The following is a 24,515-nucleotide window of genomic DNA, read 5'->3' on the forward strand; positions in this document are numbered from 1 at the left end:
GACCCCCCATGTGGCTCTGGTCCTGCGGACCCCCCCCTTGTAGGCTGGTGGGAGTGGGGACCCCCCATGTGGCTCTGGTCCTGCGGACCCCCCCCCTTGTAGGCTGGTGGGAGTGGGGACCCCTCATGTGGCTCTGGTCCTGGGGACCCCCCCTTGTAGGCTGGTGGGAGTGGGGACTCCCGTGTGGCTCTGATTGGGGTGGGGGGCTGGGGAACCCCCCTGTAGGCTATTGCCAGTGGGGACCCCTCCCTGTGCGGCTCTGATGAGAGTCGGGAGGTCCAGGTCAACCCTGCTCTGGTGGGACCTGTGATGCGGGTGGAGGGTCAGGGCACTCCCCCCTGTACCATGGTACCTTGCAGCTCTGATGAGGGTAGGGGGCCTGGGTAACCCCTCAGCAGTGCCCTGGTGGGAGCTTTGATGCGGGTTGCGGGGTCAGGTAACTCCCCACTCAGCCCCCACGGCAGTGAGGAGTTCCCTGTGTGGCTCTGATGGGGGTGGGGGCCCAGGTAACCCCCCCCAGGTGGGAGCTCGGATGAGGGAGCCCTGCCTAGGCTGGAGCCCTCTGGGTGGGCTTGGTACTCTCCATGGTCCCCATCCTGAAGTTCTCACTCAAGCAAAGCTCCCAATAAACTGGATGTAAGGCTCCTTGGAAGTGGGTCTCACACTGGACTAACAAGATAACCTTGTATCTTTGTGGCTAGCTGCGTGGGTGATTATTGCACAGCAGGCTGGAGTCTGGAGGGGTTGGGAAACAAAAGCATTCAGAGAGGCACAAAAAATTCCTTGTGGGTTCTTCCCTGGAGTCTGTTCTTCAGGGTTCGGTCCCAGTGCCTCTGGTGACAGGTCTCCCTTGTAGTGCTACTAACAAAACCATCCTTAACTTAGTTGTGGATTAGGGGTGGGATTCAACTGGAACCTCTGACCTGAGGGGTACTGGACTCTGCAGGGCTTGCGTGCTGGCTGGAACCAACCTAGATCCGGGTGTTATAATAGATTTCTAGTGGCCTTATCCTGCATCTCACCAATCTCAGCGGCAAAAGCTCGGTGGACTCCAGTGGGGCAGGATCAAGCTTCATTCCTCAGCCTGAACTGAAACCTGGTCCCTGAAAGCCTGACAAATGTTCCCTGAAAGCCTATGTGGCTGGTGGGCAGAAAGGTGCCAATAGTTAAAGCTTGGTCTGATTCTGAAGTTTTGCTGTTGATGACGGTCCAATTCCCCTCTGGACACCCCAGAGGTATGTTAGGGGTTAAAGATCTGCATGTGAGTTTTACACCTCCAGCCTCTTTCTGCTAATATCTGTCTTGTAACCACTGCTGATGAGTGAGTCTAATTCACTCACGCTAGACAGTATTTAGGAGGTTAAGAGAAACATGCTGAATGCAGCGAGCTACTTTTTTTTACCAGGATTTATATTCATACAGTAACCATGTCCAAACTTGGGTCACGTTGTGAAAGTCAATTGGATTCCTACTCTGTTTACTAGGAAGCCAAGCAAGCAGTGGTTTTCAAACAAAGAGAAAAAAAAAAAAAAAAAGCAAAAAAATCCTACCCCTTCTTTTATCAAGTACTGTCTTTATTCCCACGTTCGCTGTCCCCAGTGAACTGGTGGTGACTCACAGACTTTCTTTTTCTTTTTCTTTTCGGCTGCTGCTCCCTGTGCAGACACTGAGGGAAGGCAGCTCGAAGAATGTGTGCAGTTACAGCTGTCCGCTTCCCACATCCCTGCGTGTGTTCCTGCAGTGGGACAGTGCTGATGTGTGCAGCGCATGGAGAGGGGACACAGGCTGCCTTGTTTCATTGCATGTGGGGTGAAAGTTTGCCATTGTCACCATTTGTTACCAAGTAGACATAAATGCTAATGCTAGATAAAGGCGTCTGTTTTCTCCTTTGGTAGAAGGCACAAACCGTTTAAAAAAGAAAATTCTGAGCTGCTTTTAACATTGCATTTTTTCCTCTTCCTCTGAGAAAGATGCATAACTCAGCTCCATCAAAGATCATAAAAACATCTGTTTGATTTCACAGGCAAGATAGAACATTTGGGTTTGGTCTTTCCCTGTGTGATACGGTGGCAACGATAGAAAGGTTTCCCATGGTAACCAAGGTGTTGAGTGTGGCAGCCCCATGCTACGCTGAAAAATGTAGACTTAATGTAGTGGTTCACAGACGTGCACTAGCAAAGTTGAATTGCTTTCCTCTGGTGGCACCATAAGAGCTGCCAGAAAGCCAGGAAATCTGGGAGTCATTAGGGCTTCGCAGTTAATTCTACAAGAGACTCAAGTGCGTTGAGCACTGCAGGTCCAGTCCTGAAGTCCTGATGCAGTCTCAGCTCTCAGGGAAGTTGCTGCAAGGTGAGGGTCTGATTTTCAGAGTGACTGAACACCTGCAGGGCTTGTTGCCTTCAGCTGGAGCTCAGTGTTGCTGAGAAATGGGTCCTCAGCACATTGCAGGGTCCTGCTCTGAGTAAAGGCTTCACAGGTGGGCACTGAGCCTGAAATTTTGAAAGGGCTCTTCTAAGACAGCAAGGAGCCCAACTTCCATTGAAAGTCCACGGTAGCGAGTTGTGGAATTGCTATAAAATCCTCTGACAGTCCCAGCCTGAGTGAATAATAAGATTTTTCCAACATTCAGTCACTTGGGGTAACAATTATTAATAATGAATAAGCAATACTTTATTAGCATTGAAAATACCTCGCATGGTTCTTCTATAGAGTGTTCTTCCAATATTAATGCCTCCTCACAACATGCTATGAACCCTTTATTCCCATTTCATAGACTGGGAAAAGTGATGCAAAGAGGATGAGAATAGTTTTAAGCCAAAGACAGAGTCAGTGTTAGAGTGGGCCTGACATTAGGTACTATGGTTTAAGGCAGTTTGTTTGTATGACATGACAGGTTAACCATATTTTTCAGAGGAGCTTACCTATTTCATTGGTTAAATGCTGACAGAAATAGGTACCGTATGGAGGATCTGATCTGCATATACCTATATACGTTCCTAGTTACCTAATAGTTCAATTAACTGGTTTTGTAAAGAAAGCACATTACGAATCGGTGTGGCATCAGAAGTAGGTGCCTGGTAGTTCTGGGTCAGTGGTTTGGGAAATGTATGGTTATACAAGAGTTTGTGGTTGCGGGCCAGGGCTGGACGTCACACATCCTGGAGTCTAACCCTGGCTCTGACTCACACTCAGTGTGTGTCCCTGAGCAAGTCACTTACTGTTCCTGCACCTCAGTTTCCTTTCCTGTTCTATAAATTATCTTACTGTTGCTACTAAGCCCACCTCAGCAGGTGTTAAGGATTATGTTTGTTAAGTGCTTTGAGAGCGTTTGATGGCAAGTGCAGTGCTGCATCAGTGCAACTGGCTACTAGTATTTGTTCCTGCTTAGTATATTTCTCTGTGGTTCCTTTTTGAAGCACGTATCTCAAGAAACGTTGACCAAGCCTGCTGGAAGCCCTCTTACTGACTGCTTAGCTGGAAGAAGAGCTTTTCAGGGTTTTTCTTTTACTTAATCATTAGGATTGCCAACAAGTTAACAAGCAGCTTTTATTTCCAGCTCCCAGAGCAGCCGTATCAAGACGAGGATTGTAATATTATGTTTCTTTGCACTGAAAAATCCAACATCAATTTCCACCTTCTAGACAATGAAATATTCTAATGCATCTTGTGTCCAGCTCTGGGAACCCAGCAGGAAAATATATTAGAGCAGCAGCTGGCATGGTGTTACAGCTAAAGGTCTATCTGCCTTTCTTTTGTAAGCTCCAGTTTTCAGCACTGAGTGGTTCCCAAGTTTCCTTTTGCCTACGTATCATTCAAATATATTCATATATTACCAAAAGATGTTATTCATTAGCCTGTTGTTGTTCATTAGCCCTAGACCTACAGACTAAGAGTCTTTCTTATTTTAACGACAGAAAATAAACTACTTACTTGAGTTACTCCAAGCACAGGTGAGGCTAAAGTGATTCTGACTGTGGCAGCTATTCTAGTGGTGTGGGGATTTCGTATGGGGAGAAATGGTTATCCCGTTACATGTTACCATGTTTAAATAGAAGGCCTCTTCCTGTAACCCTTACCTGTGGGACTAATCCCATTGAAGTTGCTGGTTTGTGGGTGAGTAAGGGATTGCACAGTCAGGCCCTTTAAAAGCATGAGGTCTTTCGGGCAGGGACTGGATTGCAAAGTAGCTGTGTAGAACACGCAGCTTCCATTCTGGGGACATGGAATCGAAGGCAAGCGCAGATTACCTTAGCCCTCTGCGGTAGGGCCTTTTGTTCTTCATTAACAGCTATTATGTATTAAGTTCTAAGAGCAAGCTCAGCACCATGTAGGGCTAAGCCCTTCAAGAAAGCACTTAAGCATATGCCTAACATTAAGCATGGGAGGAGTCCAGTTGGTTTTGAATGAGACTATATACATGCTTAAAACTAAATGCATGCTTCGATGGAGCCTAAACAGACAGACTAAACGCATGGGGAGATAGTTCTACCTGAGCAGAGGAAGACTACCAGAGTGTTGCTGTTATGGGTTTTTTTATGAATGGCTCTGTTAAAGCACTTACGAAGGAGGTGGATTAACATTGATAGGCTTAGAGAAAGGAGTAGATTTTAAGGAAGGATTTTGTGTGGTTTGCCTTTATAAAAGAATTTGCTTCAGGCTGAATGCTGTTTTTGTGATACAGACAATAAACGGCCCCCACGCCGTGTTAGAATGAGACCACCGATGTGTTTTCATTGTGTGTAGAGTTATGCAATCATGTAGCCAGTGCAGGTTTTGTACCAAAGTCTCCACAAGCAAAAAGGAATCGTCACACTTTTTTTTAGCATGTGCAGTCCCCAGTGGTGTGCTGTCAGAGCTTAGCAAACACGGTTAAATATTGCTGGGTCCCTCCATCTGCCAGTTCCGGTCCTGATCTCAGTTTCTGTGGTACAAAATCTGGCTAAGCCAACTGGATTTACTGCATATTTACATCACTGCAACTGGGATCAGGCTCTGGACAGTGAGGTTTGAAGGACTCTTAAACCTCCTGCTACGTGACTGAAATGCCTTTTTTTTTTTTTTTAAAGATAACTAGGTTAAGGACCCACTCCTCCAAGGTGACAAGAGCCCTCACATCCCACTGATGTGAGAGTCAAGGCACTCGCACTGTTCCCACAATGTGCTCCATGCCTCAGGTGATTAAGCCTAAAAAGGAAAATTATGAGCTAGATCCTCATGTGTGATGCAGCCACTTCACATCACACCATGGCAAATTGGTCAAAAGGAAGGTTTGATTAACTTGTTGAGAATTACCCCAGGTTAGGGGGGACCAGCCAGTTTTGTGGAGCCAGCGTAGGAGCTTGTATAGCACTACTCTTCCCTGATGATTGCATAGCAGAAGGAAGGGGATAGGGGACACAGCTGGGATGTCCCTGTGTCAAGCTGATGTCCAGCACCTATGGCCTTCAGCAACAGCAACAGGAATGGTAAATTCAAATGTAAATGGTAAGCCAACACTGACCACCCATTCCTCCGTGCATGCTTCAGCCGTAGCTGAGGATCTGGGAGGAAAACAGGGTAAAATGAAACTTGACATACAAAATTGAGGAAAGAGTTAAGCTTAGAACACCACTCCAAACTTGCCTAGTTATGCACAGCTATTGTGGAGGTCTCCAGTGAGTTCTGCTTATGCTATTTTATATGCTGAAATATATAGGCAGAGTGGCATGTGATAATAATGCGTTTCAGCATTAACTCTGAAATGTCTGGCTCTTGTGGCTTTGTGTCAGATCCTGCATGTTAGTTGAATGCAGTGTTTTGTGGTTTAATGATTAGATAGCCAGCAATGAACTTTACAATAATGGGTTGTTAAATAAAATGTACTGCTTGGGTGGATTATATAAACAATTTCAGTATGTGTATACTTGGGTTTGGAAATGCCTCCTAAAACCAGTAAGAAAATGTTCCCAAAGAAAAACTTGTATCCACGTGGGAATATGACAAAGCGTCTACTTGCTGTCCAAATATACTGCCGCGTCTCGGTGGGGATTGGGTTTTATAGGAGCTCTGTTACTTTGAAGTATTGGTTTATACTAATTCAGAAATTCCAAACATGAAAATAAATTTGCTCTAACCTTATATTTATTCAAACAAATACAGGGGACTAGCCACAAAAGGAAACTGGAAATTTGCACTTCATTTATAGTTAAAAATAAAGCAAAAGTTCCTATAACTAATTTCTGTTTTCACAGAATTTTATGCGTTTGGGGCTTAGTAGTAGCATTGATATAAAATATTACAAAATGCAAGCGCTACCCTATCTTGCTATATATTATAGTTCATCTTTTTTCTTTGATTCTGAATGTGGCATAGATCAATAAATCAACAGAGTCCCTTGCCTCAACCTCAGATCTCTGTGCTTTGTTAGACTGGGTTGTAGGATCATTGCCTTTCAGCCCAAACCAAAGCCCTACCTCTATCCCTCCCTGTACTTTGGAAGAGTTAAGACTTGAATCCACATCTGAGCACAGTGTTGTAGGCGCATCTCTCCTGAGTGGTAGGCGGCATTAGGAGGCTGTTGTGTATAGTTTTTCATGGACTTGTTTCAAAACACAATTTCCTATTCAGTTTGATGGCATAGACACATAGCTGAGGAAGATAAAACAAAAGCTGTGTGAAGCATATATCATTCTTTCTTAGCAGGGGCTCAAGATGCCTTGGTTCTTACCAACAGAGCACAAACTCCCTAAGAGCCCTGGGTTAACTCGCACCTGCTTTGCATTTCGGGTGCAAATGAATCCAAAAGTCAGTGAAATTTCACCTGACTGCACCCTGAAACCAGAAGCTGTGTCTGGTTTAGGTAGACAAGCAATAAAAGGCCAGAAAGTGGGCTTGTGAACCTTAATCAACTCATAGAGCTAGTGAATACTTCAAAACACGTAAAACTGCTGATTTTCTTTTGTAGATAAGGAAAACAGAACAGCCCATTCAGAACTTCAAGGGGTCTAAGAATCTGAGAAATAGCCATGACTGACTGAATGGCTTTCGCCAAGCCTTACATGCTAGAAATTCAGGCTATGTTTGACCCAATAGATTCACTAGTTTTCCCATAGAAGATGAATGGTTTTTGGTAGAAAGGAGTATGAATGCAAGAGAAGGAACCTGATGGTTGGTTTCATGCCCTACCTAGGACACTTGTGTTGTACTCCCCTCTGGCTCCCCGGACTGGTGGGCTAGGGACAGAAGTTGCACATAAACTGGTTTAAGTGATCAGAAACTGGTTGGAACCTGTAACAGGACAGACATTCAGTGCACATAAACTGCCTTTAAATGACCAAAACTGGTTTAAGGTAAATCTGGTCGGATGTAGTATCAGACTTAACTGATTTAGGTCAAACCGGTTTATGGAACTTCTGTCCCAGACCCCTTCCTGGTTCAAGTTAACTCTCAGTCCGCCAGCATGCTTTGCAGCCCTGGGCTATGCTGCCTGCTCCAGTGGAGCAGAGACTGCCTTGCCGCTCTGCCTTTTGGCTGCTTCCTGCCTGTGTCTGTCAGCCCATAGGGAAGCGTGGGGGCAGGGAATCCCCTAGCACAGCACATGGGAGGAGGGAAAACCCCTGTGGTGTGGGCTTTTCAGACCTTGGCAGCCCTCTCCCTCCCCTCCCAGGAGGGAAGGAGAAACAGTCCTTGTGGCCAGTGCCTGCCCATGCAGCCCAACACTGGGGAGCCCCCACCTTGAAGGGCTTCCCCCCACCCCAGCCCTGGGTCCCCCAGCCCAGGGCAGCCCTAGGAGCTGAGGGGAATCTTCCCCTCCCAAACCTTGCTGTAGAGCCTTGCCTTGGCCCCTGCAAGACTCAGGCAGCTTGAGGGAGCAGAGGGAAATTCTCCTGTTCCTCCGCAGGCCATTTCGTCTTAGTTGCTGTGAGTCGGAGGCAAAATTAATACAGGGAAGCAGAGGAACTTCACTTTGCTGTCTGGACTATCCCTGAGACTCCAGCAGCTCAGGCAGAGGGCTGGGGTTGGGAAGAATTCCCCTCCGCTCCTGGAGCTGCCCAGGGCTGGGGGACCCTGGGCTGGGGTGGAGGAAGCCCCTGCAGTGGGGGCTCCCCGGTGCCCCCATGCTCGGTTGCAGTGGCAGGCACCTGGCCAGGAGGACTTCTTCTCCCTTGCTCCTGTGGCAGCAGCTGAAGCAATGAGCGGCTGGCAAGGGGTAGCGGGGGCTCCCCAGGGCTGCCTGAGGTGGGGAACCCAGGCTGGGGGAACCTCCTGAGGGGGAGGCTTCCCCCAGGTGGGCCAGCACCTGGACAGGGGCTCCTGAACCCCCTGTGGGGGACAACAGGGGGCTGGGGACACTTGCCATGGCCAGCAGGTTAGGAGATGTGCTCTAGCTCACCCCACCTACTGGCCTGGGTCAGTGCAGACCTCCCCCTGCCTTTCCCAATTGAAACCTGAATGTCAGTTCAGTTGGTTATTGGTTCAACCTACACAGCTTAGAGGAAGCTGCCTAGTTTGAACTGATTCAGCTGCAGACTTTTTGACTGTCTGTACTTAGCTGTAATGTTTGGGAGTGTGCAGAGGCATGGGACTCATTCCTGGTGCTAAGAGAGGAATCATGTTTCTCTGTAGCCGTCCCCTTTGATAAGCTCTGTATCTTGGTGGATACCAGCTCTGAAGTGAAGTCTCGGAAGATACAACCGGAGGGACTGTTGCATCAATTTTCTGATTTTCAGCTTGCATTAAGAAGAATGAAAAGAGTAGGATCAGTGGGCAATGGCCCATTCTCACAAGTCATTTATAGACTTAGAGATGTTGACAGGCCCCAGTGGGATTTTACAAAACCACCTAACTCCCATAGGCACTTTTGCAAATCCCCCTCGATGCCTATCCAGATTTTTTGGCATATTTATTCTTCTCCACTGACCCTCTCCAGCAGGTTGTCAGAGGCATTAAAAGTGTAATCCCTTGGCTAAGGTAATTGAATGCAAATTTATGGCCAGCTAATACAAGAGATAGAAATAATCCATTAAAACACCAGGAAGCCAGCACACTCTACCTCCCTCTATGTGTTCCCATGCAACAGCCAGCTGTATTGATAGTGTTTACCACTTAGGACCCAGAAAGCAAATCACAAGTCATGATCCTGTAGGTCAGCTGTGGGGAGAAATTGGTTGTCAGTGTCAAGTGCTTCTCTAATGCAGTCAGGTTTATTTACAATGTTCAAATTTCCCTTCCCCTGAATGCAGGACAAATTAAACCACCAGAGGTAAGTTATCTGGTCAAAATTTCATCCCCTTTCAGCTAACAATTAGCCCAAACAGCTTTTTCTCTCTAGGCTTTTCTCAGGACATTGCTTCCTTGTTTTTTTCTGCTCCTAACTTGTGTTTTGATCCTTCCTTTTTATCTTCCTCCACACCTGGAGGGATGTGGCAGTGTGGTCCCCCAGGGCTCGGTCCTCGGGCTCGCACTGTTCAACATCTTCATCAGTGACTTGGACGAGGGGTAAAAAGCACCCTGTTCAAATTTGCTGATGACACTAAGATGTGGGGAGATGTGGGCACGCTAGAAGGGAGGGACAGGCTGCAATTGGATCTGGACAGGTTACAGGGGTGGGCAGATGAGAATAAGATGGGATTCAATACTGACAAGTGCAAGGTGCTGCACCTGGGAAGGAAGAACCAGCACCATACCTACAAGCTGGGGAACTCCCTTCTCGTCAGCACAGAGGCAGAAAAGGATCTTGGAGTCATTATATGCTCCAAGATGAACATGGGCCGCCAATGTGGGGATGCAGTCAGGAAGGCCAAGTGCACCTTGTCATGCCTCCACAGATGCATCACAAGCAGGTGGAAGGAGATGATCCTCCCCCTCTATGCGACACTGGTCAGGCTGCAGTTGGAGTACTGCATCCAGTTCTGGGCGCCACACTTCAGGAGGGATGTGGACAGCATGGAGAGGGTCCAGAGGAGGCCACTCTCATGATCAAGGGGCAGCAGGGCAGGCCCTACGAGGAAAGGCTACGGGACCTGAACCTGTTCAGCCTCCACAAGAGAAGGCTATGGGGGGGATCTGGTGGCCATCTATAAACTGGCCAAGGGAGACCAGCGGGCAACGGGAGAGTCCCTGTTCCCCCGAGCACTACTGGGAGTAACAAGGAATAATGGCCATAAGTTGATGGAGAGTAGATTCAGGCTAGATATCAGGAGGCGCTATTTCACTGTCAGGGCGGCTGGGATCTGGAACCAACTTCCAAGGGAAGTGGTGCAGGCTCCTCCCCTGGAAGTCTTCAAAAGGAAGCTAGACAGACACCTTGCCAGGGTCATTTGACCCCAGTACTCTTTCCTGCCATGGCAGGGGCTCAGACTTGATGATCTGCTCAGTTCCCTTCCGACCCTACTAACTATGAAACTATGAAGATGCACTGTTCTTCACAAAATGATACCTTATGAAAGAAACCCCATCCACCCTCTTGTGCCATTATTGTGCTAGTGGCTTGGGTCTGTGTTTTGAGTGGAGACTGCTATTTTCTTTGCTACCCAATTCTATAATGGAGTTTCAGAATTCCTGACATTTACCTCAATTGGTAGGTGACTAATACACTCATGAATTTCAATGCAGTTTAACCCAATGCACAACAATAGCAATGTAGCTATATGTAATGGCTCATGCTTTTAGTACAACACACATGGATAATTTGCATGCACAGTTAATGCAGCCAAAGGAAGCTGTGGGTCCAACAGCAGTATGTACGCACAAGGAGCAGTGAGACATTCCATTGGTCATTCGTAGATTCAGTTTCTGCACTAATGTAGAGTTAAACGATGGCAAATGTTCTTAATGATCAGCAGGGCAGAGCTTATGGCTAGACTCCTTGATGTTACTCCTTGTACATTTATTTATGCTTTGGTGTTTGGAGAGGGAAACAGAAAAAAACATTGACAGTGCTTTTCTGCAGCGCTGTCCATTAGTAAGTTTTAGCACAGCTATCAAATGCTTACAAAGGAAGGGTCACTGCCCCTGTGAATTAATCTCTTCGCTTTAAAGTGAGGCTTTAAGAACCATCTGATTTGCCCATTGTCAGATAAGGAGTGAGTGGTACAGTCAAGACTAGAACCCACGAGTCCCAACCTCCAGGTCATTTGCTATACAACAAGGGGAAAAAAAAGGAATACCCTAAAAATATCTAGGTATGCCTAAAAAGAGTGAATGGAGGAGAAGTTTGTCTGAAATAAAAAGTAAAACAGCTAATTTGCAAGTGTAATGTGCTTTCCCCCACCCCCATCTTTTTCTTGGGAAGTTGAGTGATGACTGCAACTCCTCATTCTCCTTCGTGGGTTTTTTGGTTTGTTTTTTTTTACCAGTTGGGAAGTAACACCTTGCAGCAACTGGAGGAGGTAGCAGACTGTCTGCAGTGATCCCCCACTAAGGGAGGCCAATAGAATTTATTGACATTTTTGAGCAGAAAGAACAGTATTAATATCTAACATCTGTTTAACAGTTCTGTTGGCAGCCACCACTCTGACAGAGTGAGGCTGAGCAGACTCTCTCTGGTGCGCCTGCTTTAAAAGGGACTGATCTCAAGCTGAATCTAGATGAGTGTATTTCAGAAGTGACATAGCGATCAGAAAGGATGATAGCACAGCTCCTGATAATCTTGTCTCATTACTCACGTGCTGTCCATAATACTTGCCCGGTTGGAGGAACACGCAATCATTTCTCGCACAAATCCCTGTCTACAATGGAGATGGAGCCCACAGATATTTGGCACTGCAGGAAGCGGGAAAATCAGGCCACCTATTCTTAAAACACAGTGGGCCAGCAATGGCCAGAAATTCAGTGACAATGGTTAGTGGTTGGAACAGGCATGAAGCGGCTGCCTTTGCCGGCTGCCACGATTTCTGCCCCTCTCTGAGTTTTATAATGCCTTATTTTTCAGGGAAGGAGAAATAACTACACATAGATACAGTCTCTGAAGTTTTGCAGCTGGGAGGGTGAGGCAAATTCATGCATGCTACATCTCCACCGAACTGAATGGAGTCATGCCAGGCACGAGTTTGGCTCCAGGACACTCATCATGGCTCCCGTGCTCCCCTCCCATGTAAAAATTAAACCTCTGTGGCTGTTCCAGAGCTGGGTATCGTGTCTGGGGCTTTGGGTTTTGCAGCAGTGTATCAGAGATTGGGGCCGTGGCAGAAGATAAAGATGCCAAACAAGGATCCACATGAAAACCTGGTCTGAACCCTGCTGATCCCCAGTGAGCTGAGCGGTCTCTCTCCTTCCTCAGTCCTCTCAGTTTTAGCATGTGTTCACAGTGCTGTTATTTGGCCCTGTGCCATGGCTGGGCTCTTTGTCTAATTTGATCTGGGTCAGAGAGTACAGAAGGGCTAATAACTTTTCCATCTTACATGGAAATGGGTTTATATGGAGGGGGATCATGCCATATACAGTGACCTTTCCTTTCCCTCTCCCCCTGCACTCTGGCCACTTCACTGGATTTTTCAGGTGATACATCTGGCCAGGGGAGTTCATTTGTTAGGCAAGGGGGCAGCTATGAAAGGGGCAATAAGCAGGCTGTGCATTTTTACTTCTTCCCCATATCTGTCTCTCCAGTGCCTCTTTAGTTTTGTTCCCCTTTGTACCTAACAGTGAGCGTGATTGTGGGATCCGTGCAATTTGTTATTAGTCAGCTAAATTAATCTGATAGTTACTTAACATCCTTCCACCACCTCGGACCACACACTGAAATACAGCACATCTCTCATTGCGCAGAACAAATTTTGGCAGTAAGATGTGAGCAAAGCCTAACTGAATTGGGTTAGGCCACAAGTCCAGATTCAGATTTAAGCCCTTTGCAGGGCAAGGGGAGCAAGTCTGGATGAGGTGATACCACAATCTCAGCAAGTTATTCTGACAGCTTGGTCCAAAATGCAGCTAGCTTGTGAGGTCAGTTGCCTTGTGTAGCTGCTGTCTCATGAGACCAGTCCAGTTGTTTGAGCAAGGCTGCCAACATCTTGGGCCAGAAATCATTTAAGGATGGCTGTTCCCACAAGACTGCAGCAGCATATGAATTAGAAGCAGTTTAGAGAGTATGTCTCTCTCGGTTCCCAGCCACAGCAACCCAGTCTGGGTTTGGACAAACACAAAAATACACCCCCTTGTTATTCAAAGGGAGTTTAGGATTCCAATTCCCATTTTTGATTCACCTCTGTTTAAAGTATTAAGATCTTTCATACTTTTCTTCTTCTAAGACATGCATTTTTTAATATTAGATTTTTAATCCCAGCATGGACTGAGCACTAGCAGCATTTTGAGCTTTTAGTGACCAAAATTCATTGTTATCTGACAGTTTAGACAGTGGGAAACTTAAAGGAAACGTGCCAGTTAAAAAAACAGGGCTTCTTGATTTTGGGGACTATCCTCATGACTATCTGTTCATAGGGTATGTTTTGTAGAGGAAATTTTAGGTAAAAACTACCAGCATGATGATAGCACTTAGAAGAGGAGATATGTGGGGTGAGATTTTGATATGACATACAGAAGGGATTCTCAGCCTGAAGTTTCAGAGTCTCAAAGACCACTACATAGGAGGAGGACCTCAGTTTGAAGTCCCAGCTAAGTGAAGCAGGCATCTCCTGGAGAACAAGTGATGTAGATAATTTCTGTTATTGACTTTTTTCGTGGGGTTTGGATTGAGCCCTTCCCACTGAGTTACACCAGTGGTAGGATGGGGAAGGTTGAGCCAGGTGTAAAACCAGACATGATCCCCTCTGTGAAGGGCGACTCTTATGTAGTATGTTAAAGAAATCTTATTAATAAGCTTGCTGTCTTCATCCACTTCCTGTATAGGCAGGAAATACCTTTCATTTTCCTTTTGTCAGGGACCTAAAAGAACACTTTAAAGTTTTGGGGAGAATCTGAAATGTAATGTTACCTCCTGTGCACTTTATAATTCTAGTTTGATGTTTTTGGCTGATGTTTGATGATAACCCTACACTAAGACCCAATGGATTTTGATAGATTTACTAGACCTATCCAGACAGTCTTGGAAACATCTGTTTCCACAAAACCTAAAGGCATAAGAGGAAAAATATGCTCAGGGAGAGAAGAGAAAAGGATTCTTTATACCACAGGAGATCAGCATTTGCAGAATCCAGTGGCATCCAGTGGATTTCAACTAGTTTTATCATTATTTCCTTAACTGGGAGCTATATGCCTACTAAAAGAGAGAGCCTCAAAAAATGCTGCTGAGGTGCAGTAGCACAGAGCCAATCTTCCTTATTACTCCGAGACAGTCTGGAGAACATGTCTTGTCCTATATACACTCCTGTCAAAGGAGAGGAGGAAAAACGTAGAGGATTAAGGGCTAGACTGGAAGCCAGGTGCTCCTGAGTTCTCAGCAGCCCTACTTTTCTTACTCCCTGTAAGGCCTTAGTCAAGTCTTTTAACTTCCTATCTTAGTTGTGGTTTAAACTGAAGCTAGTAACTCCTACCTGTACTAGCTCACTGAAGTGATCCTGGATGGACTGGTACATACTGCACTCACAGCTACATTTTTTTTTTGATTAGTAGAAATGTTGAGTCAATGCAAGTTGTACATAAGTAAATCAAGGTTTGCCCCTGAAAGACTGGACTATTTTGTGTTTTATTTGGATTCTGAGACGTAACTGTAGAAGAGGTATAATTGGATTTCCTGTTTCTTGTCCCTCTGTGATTTGCATATGAAGCGCGCCCAGTTAGCAAGGAAACCAATTTTTTTGCCTTTCATACCTGCAGATACCCCACCCATTCCCACCCCCAGCATCTGAGTCTAAGGCAGGAGTGGGTAATTATTTTGGGTGGAAGGCCACCTACTGAGTTTTGGCAAGCCATTGAGGGCCGCATGACAGGCAGCCAGGGGCAGACAAATATTACTTTTCTAAATTTTTTAGGGGCCCTGTGGGCCAGATACAATGGCTTGGCGGGCCACATCCGGCCCACGGGCTGCATTTTACCCACCCCTGGTCTAAGGCTTAATTGTTTTTCCTTTGGCATTGGCACCAGCGGTAGTTCCTCTGCATCCCAAAAGATACCAGTGTAGCACAGTTGTCTTCAGTAGATTTGAATCCTAGGAACTAATTACATTCAGTAAATAGTTTCTACTGAGGATGCACAAAAGAAGAGTAGAAATTTGCTCACTCTCCAGTCCCTTCCTTGGTTTTGCATAGCTGACATGTAAAATACAGAACAACCCTTGTGTTCCTAAAGTAAGCAGATTGGAGTGAATGCATGGAAAGACCAGTTCTATGACGTAAGAAGGTACTGTTTGTTAATAGGCACTTTTGAGCATTTGAACCAGACTTCAGTGCCTCCCAATCAGTTTGAAGATGAATACTGCTAAGTGTCAGCTCTATTAAAAATAAGAAAGTAACTTCTGAATGCGGAGGAACCTAACTTACTGTCAATCCAAAATTCCTCCCTCTGGGAAGAAGTTTAGACTATTTTGAAATCTGTTACCAAAGCCAAAGCTAAACACAAATGAGAAACACAGTTTGAGCAGTAAGAAAGGGACTCTCCTGAGGAAAGGGCAGCTAAGAAAATATGGTCTGAATAAATCAGACATCTTATTCTGAACAAGTTCAAGAGGGACATTTCAGTTCAGCTTTCAAAACTAGCAAGAATGCCCTTGGACCGAGGCAGTCCTGGGCTGATAAGTTCTCCTGTCCCCAAGGAACCTGGGCATTGGAACTCTGTTTCCGTAGGGGTGATTCTAGAGGGCAAACAGCCACTCACTGCTTAAATATACACTATTTTGGCTATGATAGCCCCTGTGGAGCTCTTGTTCATTAATCCTTCAGACTGCCCATTCCTCAGGGCTTTGATTGTATAATCTAGACATATTACATTTAACACAGGATGAAGACTAACATAATAAGCTTGACCAGTGTTCCCGGCAGCATGAAGGATGTGCAGTTTCAGTAAAGGGCAGGCATTTTTATTTCCCAGCTTTACTGGCTTTACTGCTTTCTGTCTTAGTCGCATGGAGATGATGGTCATTCCCTTAGCTTGTTTGCAACATAAAACACCTGCCCTGACAACACTTTTGGACTGTAGTGCTCGGAGTGGGGGAACTCGTATAGTGGCGCAGTTCAGCCCTGAGCAGAGAAGCCTGCAAGTTTCATGGTTATGTGGGGAGAGGGCCATGTACAACAGGTCCCATCAGGCTCTCAAGTTAACATTCCTTCCCACTCTCTTTACCATAAGTTCAGTCTCTGGGTCAACTTTTCCCCTTTCAGAGGAAGCAATGAGAGAGAGAGAAGAGATCTCACTGTAGGAAAAAAAACCTACAGTTCTGACAAGTGCTAAGGCTCTTGTGCCAAAAAGGAGCTCCTGGGCTCGCCTGACTCAGTTCTAGTTTTAGCTCTGTCTCTTAGAAATGCATGTGCTACAAACTCTGCCCTCTCAAATCTTTTTTGCTGTATTTTAACCACGCAACTCCCCTTGACTTTAACAGAACCCAGTTTGCTAAAATGCCCCCAGTGCTTGTGAAAGTTGCTGGATCAGCAAGTCAGTCTGCTTGCAGGCAGCTCTGAAGTGATGGAGACTCCTGGCTGCTGGGTAGTTGGAATCTAAGTAAAGCCTGTCAACACGGCTGGTGGAGGGGACCACGTCACGAGTTAAATGAAAGATTGTTGCAGGGCAGAAGTTGGTTCTTCCTGCCTTCTCACTTGCCTCATTTGGTTTCCATGTTACCTCAAACTTTGAAGGCAAAAGACTTGTAATGGAAGAGCCCCTATGGTTGGTGGGGACCTGCAAGGACAGAGATTCATTTGCCTCAGCTGGAAAATCTTGGGTGATCCTTCTGCCCTTACTAATCCAGCTCTCGGGTCTGGCCAGGCATTTTGTCTAGTTTTGCACACACTTCCTGCCCTCATTTACATCTCTTTTCATTCTCCTGCTTCTCTACCATGAGTTCAGCTCGTGCAGCTTGATGTCCTGAATCAGCTTTGATGGGATCTGTCCATTTCCACTGTGCCACCCAGAGACATTTCTGATCCCGGTGCCAGGCTCATTGCATCACAAAATCCGTATTTTGGGCACTAGCAATAAAACTATTCCATGTTTTGAACCCATCAGTAGACAATATCCTGACAATATACTGAGTCTACTGAGTAAGGTAAGTAAGGTAAGTAAGAGCGCCTGCGCTCTCAGCGTTTTCATCTGCCTTGTCAAACCACTTTGGAAATATTGTCTGAGGGACATCTTTGTGGGTCTAGCTTTTAATGATTTGCCCAAAGTCACATGGGGACTTTGTGGCAGAGGAGGAAACTGGGGATACCCTGTAGGTCTTCTGTGAGACCTGAATATAATGTTCCTCCTTGTTTTCTTGGAAACTGTACTCTCAATTCTTCAAATCCACAGTTCTTAAGAAGTTGTTTCTTTCATCAGCAAATACCAGAAGTCCATTTACCAGAAATAAATGACCAGTCCACCCAATCTGGATGTGGGTCACCAATGGCTTTTTCTGATAGCCTTTTCTAGGAGCTCCCTTGTCTGATTGTCCCAGGGTTTGTAGGCAGGGACTTTGTCACTTAAAATTTGTCTTTGGATAAAACACTTCCGGTGATTTACTCATCACAGTGTCAGCATCAACCTGCAAAATTCCTGCCTTAGATGCATGCCATCCACTGCCAGCCTCTCTTCTGTTTACCTAAAGCTGAGGTCCAAAGTCACTCAGTTTTTATTTGGGCGAAACCCCCATCACGGCCATTAAGAATAAATTTCCGAATTTGGCCTAAAAGGAGCATGAATCCAAAGAGGAAGAAAAAATAGGTAGGAGGGTTTTACCAGTGGGGAAGCAGCTCTTGATTAAAATTAAAATGCAGAGAGGAGGAGGAAAGACATCCCATGCATCAGAAGCATGAGAGAAGCTGCAGAGACGGTTTTGAGCACTGGGATTACAAGCATCAGTTGTAGCACAGGGAGGGAGCTGGTGAACCGACACTGTGATTACTCTTTCAAAGAATGCATCCATTCGGTAGGATGTCATTGGCTTTGGTACAGTGGATGCTCATTTGTAAACAGAGCAATGACTCATTGGGATTTGACAGCGGAAATCTGTTAATGATTTTTCATAAGCAATTGCATCCATTCAGTGAGCCATGAACTCTTCTGGCTTGGGTTTAGCAATGCCAGGTTGAAATTAGTAACTTTTGCTTCGGTTTATCAATTGGGGAGTCCACTGCCAACCCAGGCTTTTTTCAAAGTCTTCATCCTTCTGTTACAAAGGGGTCACACTAAGACACTTCTGGGCTTCTTGCTGACAGTCGCATCAAGAATTTAATTTAAAATATTTCAAGCCCTGGTAAATTTGGTAGCAAAGCTGTCACTGGCCCAAGCCCTTGGTTTCCTGTCCCCATGGCATCTCTAGTGATGTGGAAAGGAGCAGAAATCCATCTTAAATACCCAAGTATGACTTCCCGTTCAGAGGGGAATCCTTGGATGGTTTAGGACCAACCTCCTACCAGCAAAGGAGTGTGCCTTGAGACTGAGGGAATTGTCCTTGAAGGACCCTTACCAGCCAACTCGAGTTAATTGTATTGGCCCAAGTCCTGCTAAGCCAGAAAATACAGTGTAATCTCATTTCTGCCCAGCCTTCCTGAGTTGTGCTCCAGGCATAGCTCAGCTTGTCCCACAGAGTCTGGCCTGCTGTCTTCAACCTGGACGGCTTCAACTTAAAAGACGAAGTGGTATTTGATATTTTTCTAAGTGATTTGCTCCAAACCCCCAAATCCTAATCCCTGCGCTTGAGCTAATGACTCAGATTCTGACTTTGCTTCCACGTAGCTCAAACAGGAGTGGTTGCACTGATATTGGCAGAGTTACACGCTGTGAAACCTGCGTCCAGGAGATTAGAATCTGGCCCCGAGAGTCCAGGAAAGGGCATGCGAGATCAAAATCAGACCCAGAACTATTGACAAGTTTAGGGGACAATACATTTGAAAGCAAACCAGTCCAGGGTCCGAAGCATGGATCAGCCACTGCTAAAATAGCTGTCTCTGAGCCTGATTGTGGTGGCTGTTACGTGCTGGCTTTCCTGCCACCTGCCTTGCAGTTAGTCAGCTTTCCAACAATCGATTCCATGGCAATGTGACAAATGTGGCTTTTAACCATTCATTAATGGCATGTTCTGGCATTTTGTCGGATCATTGTTTTTTCTTGAATTACCCCTTGTTCTCCCATCTGCAACAATGTGATAATAAAAAAATAGAGGGCAGGGCCCTCCATTGGGAAGCATAAGAATTAGCAAGGCTTTTATTTCCCAAGGGGATCTCTAGCAGGAGGGCCTTAAACAGGGAATCAGGAAGCAACCGAGATTTCTTATTGTTTCAGTTCCATGCACTCCTGCTTCCCTAGAGCTGCTGAATTATCCCCTGAAGCTCTTTCAATATTAAAACTTGCATCCTAGAAGATGACTTGATATGTTTCTCTGAGCTGTAACGACACAGACCCTATGTGATGTTAGTGGTTACATTAGTCTTGAAATTCATACAGGCATACATAAAAATGAGCCTTCCATTGTTTGGAGGCTGATTTGCAACATTTCACCTGATCTTAGCTAGTCAAAACTGACATGGTTCCCCTGATCTTGGTGCTGATTTACTCCACCTCAGCATTTGGCCCATGGCTGTGTCTAGACACATGCACACAAAAAAGCCACTATGGTGATTCAGAAGCAACCCATGGGGAGCATGAACAGGAAGTGATCCAAGCCATAATTGACAGTAGAAGGTTATTTATTATTATAGTTCATTATTTGTATTATGGGTGTGCTGATCACTGTGTATAAGAACACAGGATACAGACACCAACAAGACAGTCCATAGCTCAGAGAGGCTGGCGTGTAAGTGAACAGTAGGAAAAGAATGAATTGCATTTCAAGTCCTTTTTAAGGAAATCTGCTGTTCTGTGGCAAGAGTGGGGCTTGCTTGTTTTCTGTTCGCAATGGTTGGAAAAGAATTGACTGGTTTTGTTTTATTAGTGAATTTTCAGCCCGAGTTGAACAAAAAACTGGACTTGATGGCATAAAAGCAGTGGACAGTTGAGAGCGAGCACTGTTTTGTCTTATGTTTCATCTGAAAAATATGGTAGGAGGTTACAGTAGCCTTCTGATAATGCCTTCCTGTGCAGCAGCTACAATCAGAGCAGTCGGTTGGCTCTTGATAGCCTGAACAGTAGAGTCCTCTTCTGAGAATTACATTTTCCTCTGGGCATCCTAAAAAGCCTGATTTTGACAGTTCTGCTTGCAACACTCCAGCGGATAAACGCATGATTGTGTGTACAAACTGCTAGTATTATTAGAGACCTTCATAATGAATAGGCTGCGCCTGGGGAAGGACTTTTTGGTGGCTGGGTCTGGGTTTGCTGCACACAGAGAAGGGCTTATGCATTTTTGTTTTGGTAATACAAATGGGTATGCCTGCCACTGGTCTTTATTTTGCCCATTCTGCTTTAATATCTACAGCTCCTTCTGTGCTGCTTTTAGGCTCTATGCAGTTTTTAGCTTGAATTCACAGCTCCAAAAATTTCCCAAACTATTCTGAGCCTTCTGTCTGCAGATCATAGTTCTTCCTGAGTTGTACCTAAGCATTAATAAAAGCTAATGGTTTACATTTAAAAAAGCAAGAGATAAAACCAATGCCCTTTTATCACAGCATTAATGGCTTGAACATGTCAGTTGTGGAGGAGCTACTGCCAAATATTGAGCAGATGAAGACAATTGCTAAATCCTACAAATCAACAAGTTTGGAGCGGATTATTTGATGCTTGCTATGTCATTTTCCCAGGACTCCAGGCATGTTAGAAGCCAGCAGTTGTAATCCACTCTGATATGATGCATGAGAGGGGTTAACCTCCCTTTCCACAAACATGCTTGCAGACTGGCTGCAATAGAGGAAGAAGCAGCCTTCTTGAAGCAAAAGCATGCGGGTTTTTTTTGACCAGCAGCCTGATTATGATTAAAAAATAAACCCTGGCATTTCAGGTTGCTCGAGTACTATTCTTAAGGTCACAAATGCAGGAAACAAAAATCAGTTCATTTCATGGTTTTCCTGAGAATTGCCTCACCGCTCCCCTTCCTCCTGTTTCCAACAGACTTCCTTCCGAAACCGACATCCTGCATTCTCGCCTCTCATTCAGAGTAGTCGGTGATGAAAAAGTTATAATGGAAACTTTGTGGTAAATCATTTAGCTGTTTATGGTTCTTTTTAAGTCTGAGATAAAGAAGAGCTGACTTTGCACCATGGAATATTTGGAGGTGTTGGATGAGATTAGAACTCTTCTTTTATCTCCCACTTTATTTTAAGATCATCTCTTCCTCTTAAGTGTTGTCTTGGACTGAGCCTTTGTGCACCATTTGTGAGCAATAGCATTCAGTGTATGGGTAAGTGCATAACTTGCTTACCTGCATAACAAGATGCCAGTCCCAATTTTTGGCATATTGCTTACATTTACCACCAACCCTCATTATCTATATATTAGTTAAGAGTATAAATTACTTAAGTTCATGCGAGCTCTTTGGCCCTACTGTTTAGTTTGCAGCATAATTGTGCTTCTTTTAAGTGTGCAATTTGTGAAGCTGATGAGTTGCCACAATTTCAAGGCTGCTAATAAACAGACTAAGGCCCTCGGAGAAATAAGGTAAGCAGCTTTAGTGAAAAATTTTAAAGAGACTGTGCCTGGAGTTAATCAGCTTTGTTCGCCTTGAGTTCAGATCAGTGCATACAAAACAGGGAAGTGCTGTCTCTTCTATCTCCCAAACAAAATTCATATAAATGTATATTGTGGGGGCCCTGGTAGAGGGTGCACATGTGTGTGCCTCTGTCCTCTTCTGACGGGAATCAAATCTTCTCAGCTGTGCATGTTATAATAGGTCCTATACAGCTAATAGGGAGTTATCTTTAGCTCAAGAGTAGCAGCATCTGCTTTTGTGCCCACTATTACTGTGAATTTGAGTGGCCATGATATCACCAAAAAGGCAGTGGTGAAATAGTAAGTGTCACAATAGGTGTGCTCAGGTATCTTCCCCTAGGATTGCTCAAAACTGTGACTAGGAGGAGAGTTTGTCTCAGTTTGTATCTTGGATTCGTGTGTTTCTTGGCTTTGTGAACTGGAGGGACAGATAGTCCAATGCAGGCAGAAGGATTGCAGGCAGAAGGATGTAACTTGGTCATATCCTGTTTACCATGAAATGGTAGAGCAACAATACCATCTTGGTGCTATACTTCAGGGACAGAAACCCTGGGATCCAAATGAGGGAAATGCTATGTGTTCCCTGCTGGCTTTTCTTTGGAAGAGGTGATGTCATCTGAAGAAAGGTGTTTCGGGGAGGAAGGATGTATGCAAACCAAAATAACCTCTTAGCTCTGTTGTAACGGTCACATCCTGTTTATCACAAAACCACTTAGCAACTCTGTTAGCTCAGTAACTCATGCCCTATATAAGCACGCAGAGCCAGAAAATAAAGTAACTGCCATTTTGTTCTGCAATACACAAGAGGAAGGAATGAAATCCGTGTAGCTGGGCAAAGGAGAGCTTTGCAGGAGAAAGGATCTCCCATCTTAATTACAGGCAACTTCTTAGAAGAGTACTGGCTGATTCCTTCAGTGACCTCAGTCAAGTAACCCAACTACCCTGTGCCTCAGTCTCCTCACAGTGAGGATTGTGACACCACGCACTGGGACTTCTGATCACTTAAATATCCGCAAAGAGCTCTGAGGGTGAAAAAGCTCAGAATAATTATCCCCAGGACAAATAAGACAGACCCTGGTCAAATGCACTTATAGAAGTTTGGCTGCTCATGGAAGCAGTCATTAAAGAGCATGTTGCGATATCCTCTGCATATTAAAAGGAAATTGTGTTGCCCAGTTACAGGGGAAAATGTAAACACTTCTTAGCAGAGCAGGCTGGGATTTTATTCTTTAATGGAGCCAAATGGTATAAAACTGCAAAATCCATTTAGCAAAGCCCCTCACATTCACAACGCTTTATTCCCTCGTCTCGGTCCTGTTGCAAACCGCGCCACAACTCCAAGGCACTTCCTCTAGCAGAAAAGTTTTTCAAATTAGGGTTTGTTACTCTGTGTCTGACGCAGCCAACAAAGCCAGCAGTCCCATGGTTTAGTGTCTGCCAGGGTGAGGAGAGCGAGTATTGTGTTGGTTTTCTTGGACAAAAATTAGTCTGTAGTTTGTGGCAACAAATGTACACAGAGCTCTGGGAATGACTTCTAGAAACACTCTGCAAGCCCGATTCTTTGGCTCTGCCATGAATGAAGATCTGGCTGAAAATTTAAAGGCATAGGAGTTTTCTCCCGTAAAGAGCACAGGCATGAAAGGCATGGCATTTTCTTTACCATGTTTGCTAAAAATATCCCCAAGATAGTATCGGTGGAGACTGGTTGTACAAAGGACACCAATGTTCTTTGGCCGGTCTCTTGGGATTCCTGACGAGGAATTGGGAATGACCCAGAGAGTTGACTGTGCCTGAGAAAATCCTCCCCAGTGTATGGCGGGTGGCGAGGGGTTCCTTAGTGCAGTCACATTTGGAAAGCAAGGTAAAGCTCTGGCTGGTCTCTCTGTGAGGGTTGCTGGAGGACTGAGCCTGAGGTAGGACTTGCTCTCCATGCCCTGAAGACAGGATCTTTTCCCCCCTCAGTTCTAAAGAGACTGCTAGCCTGTCTGTGTACTCGCTGTGTGCGCCAGGCTCAGGACTTCAACCTGGGCAGTGGTAGGTATGCCAGGAAGCAAAACCAGGATTGAGACTTTGAATAACTCCAAAGTCTGGGGTAATCCAACCCATGATTTCAATGCGAGTCCACTTCTGTTCAAATAAAAAACAAAGGGGTTAAAATACAGAGAGTATACATTTTCCAGGCCAATTGTCTAGATTTTCCATGAGATACAAACAGCTCTTTACACTGGCAATGAAGATCTAATAATGAAATAAGGAGAAACTCATAGCATTCAGCAGCCTACTTGTAATATTGGTCTTCCTCCTTCAGCTGAGCATATGCTAATGTATGTATAGGTTTATACTGAGAGGCAAGGATTTCTTAGGGTGATAGCCTTTATTGGACCAGCTGCACAGTTGGATAGAGTTAGACAAGCTTCTGAATACAAGGCATTCTTCATCAGCTCTGAGCAGCAAAAGCCAGAGATGATGAAAAATGCCTTGCATTTGAAAGCTTGTCTAAATGTATCCTAACTATGCAGGTGGTCCAATAAAAGCTCTCACCCTAAGAAATCTTTGTCTTTCACATCATTCCTGGGCCATGATAGCTACAGCATCACTGGAACGCTACCATAACATGAAAGATATTGAAATACACCACTTATAATAGAAAATACACAGTCTAAGTAAATAGCATAAATAGAGAACCTTGAGAGAAAGTAGTGTATGAGCTGTAGTTTGTTAGGCCAAACAATATAGTACAATAAAGATGCATTTTTTTTCAACTCCTGCATTTCATCTGTTTGAATCAGTACTTCTTGTTATTTTGAAGGGGT

At 45.1% G+C, this 24,515-nt stretch overlaps 1 protein-coding gene across 1 annotated transcript in view; it reads left to right on the forward strand.

Moving 5' to 3' along the window:
- Positions 1–24,515, forward strand: part of PLXND1 (plexin D1) — a gene marked incomplete at its 5' end in the record, with an annotated part of 117,830 nt that overhangs the window by 1,453 nt on the left and 91,862 nt on the right. The gene's annotated exons all lie outside the window — the stretch shown is intronic.

This window comes from Crocodylus porosus, unplaced genomic scaffold, assembly GCF_001723895.1.
Source record: "Crocodylus porosus isolate Cpor-Errol unplaced genomic scaffold, CroPor_comp1, whole genome shotgun sequence".
Classification (NCBI taxonomy): Eukaryota; Metazoa; Chordata; order Crocodylia; family Crocodylidae; genus Crocodylus; species Crocodylus porosus.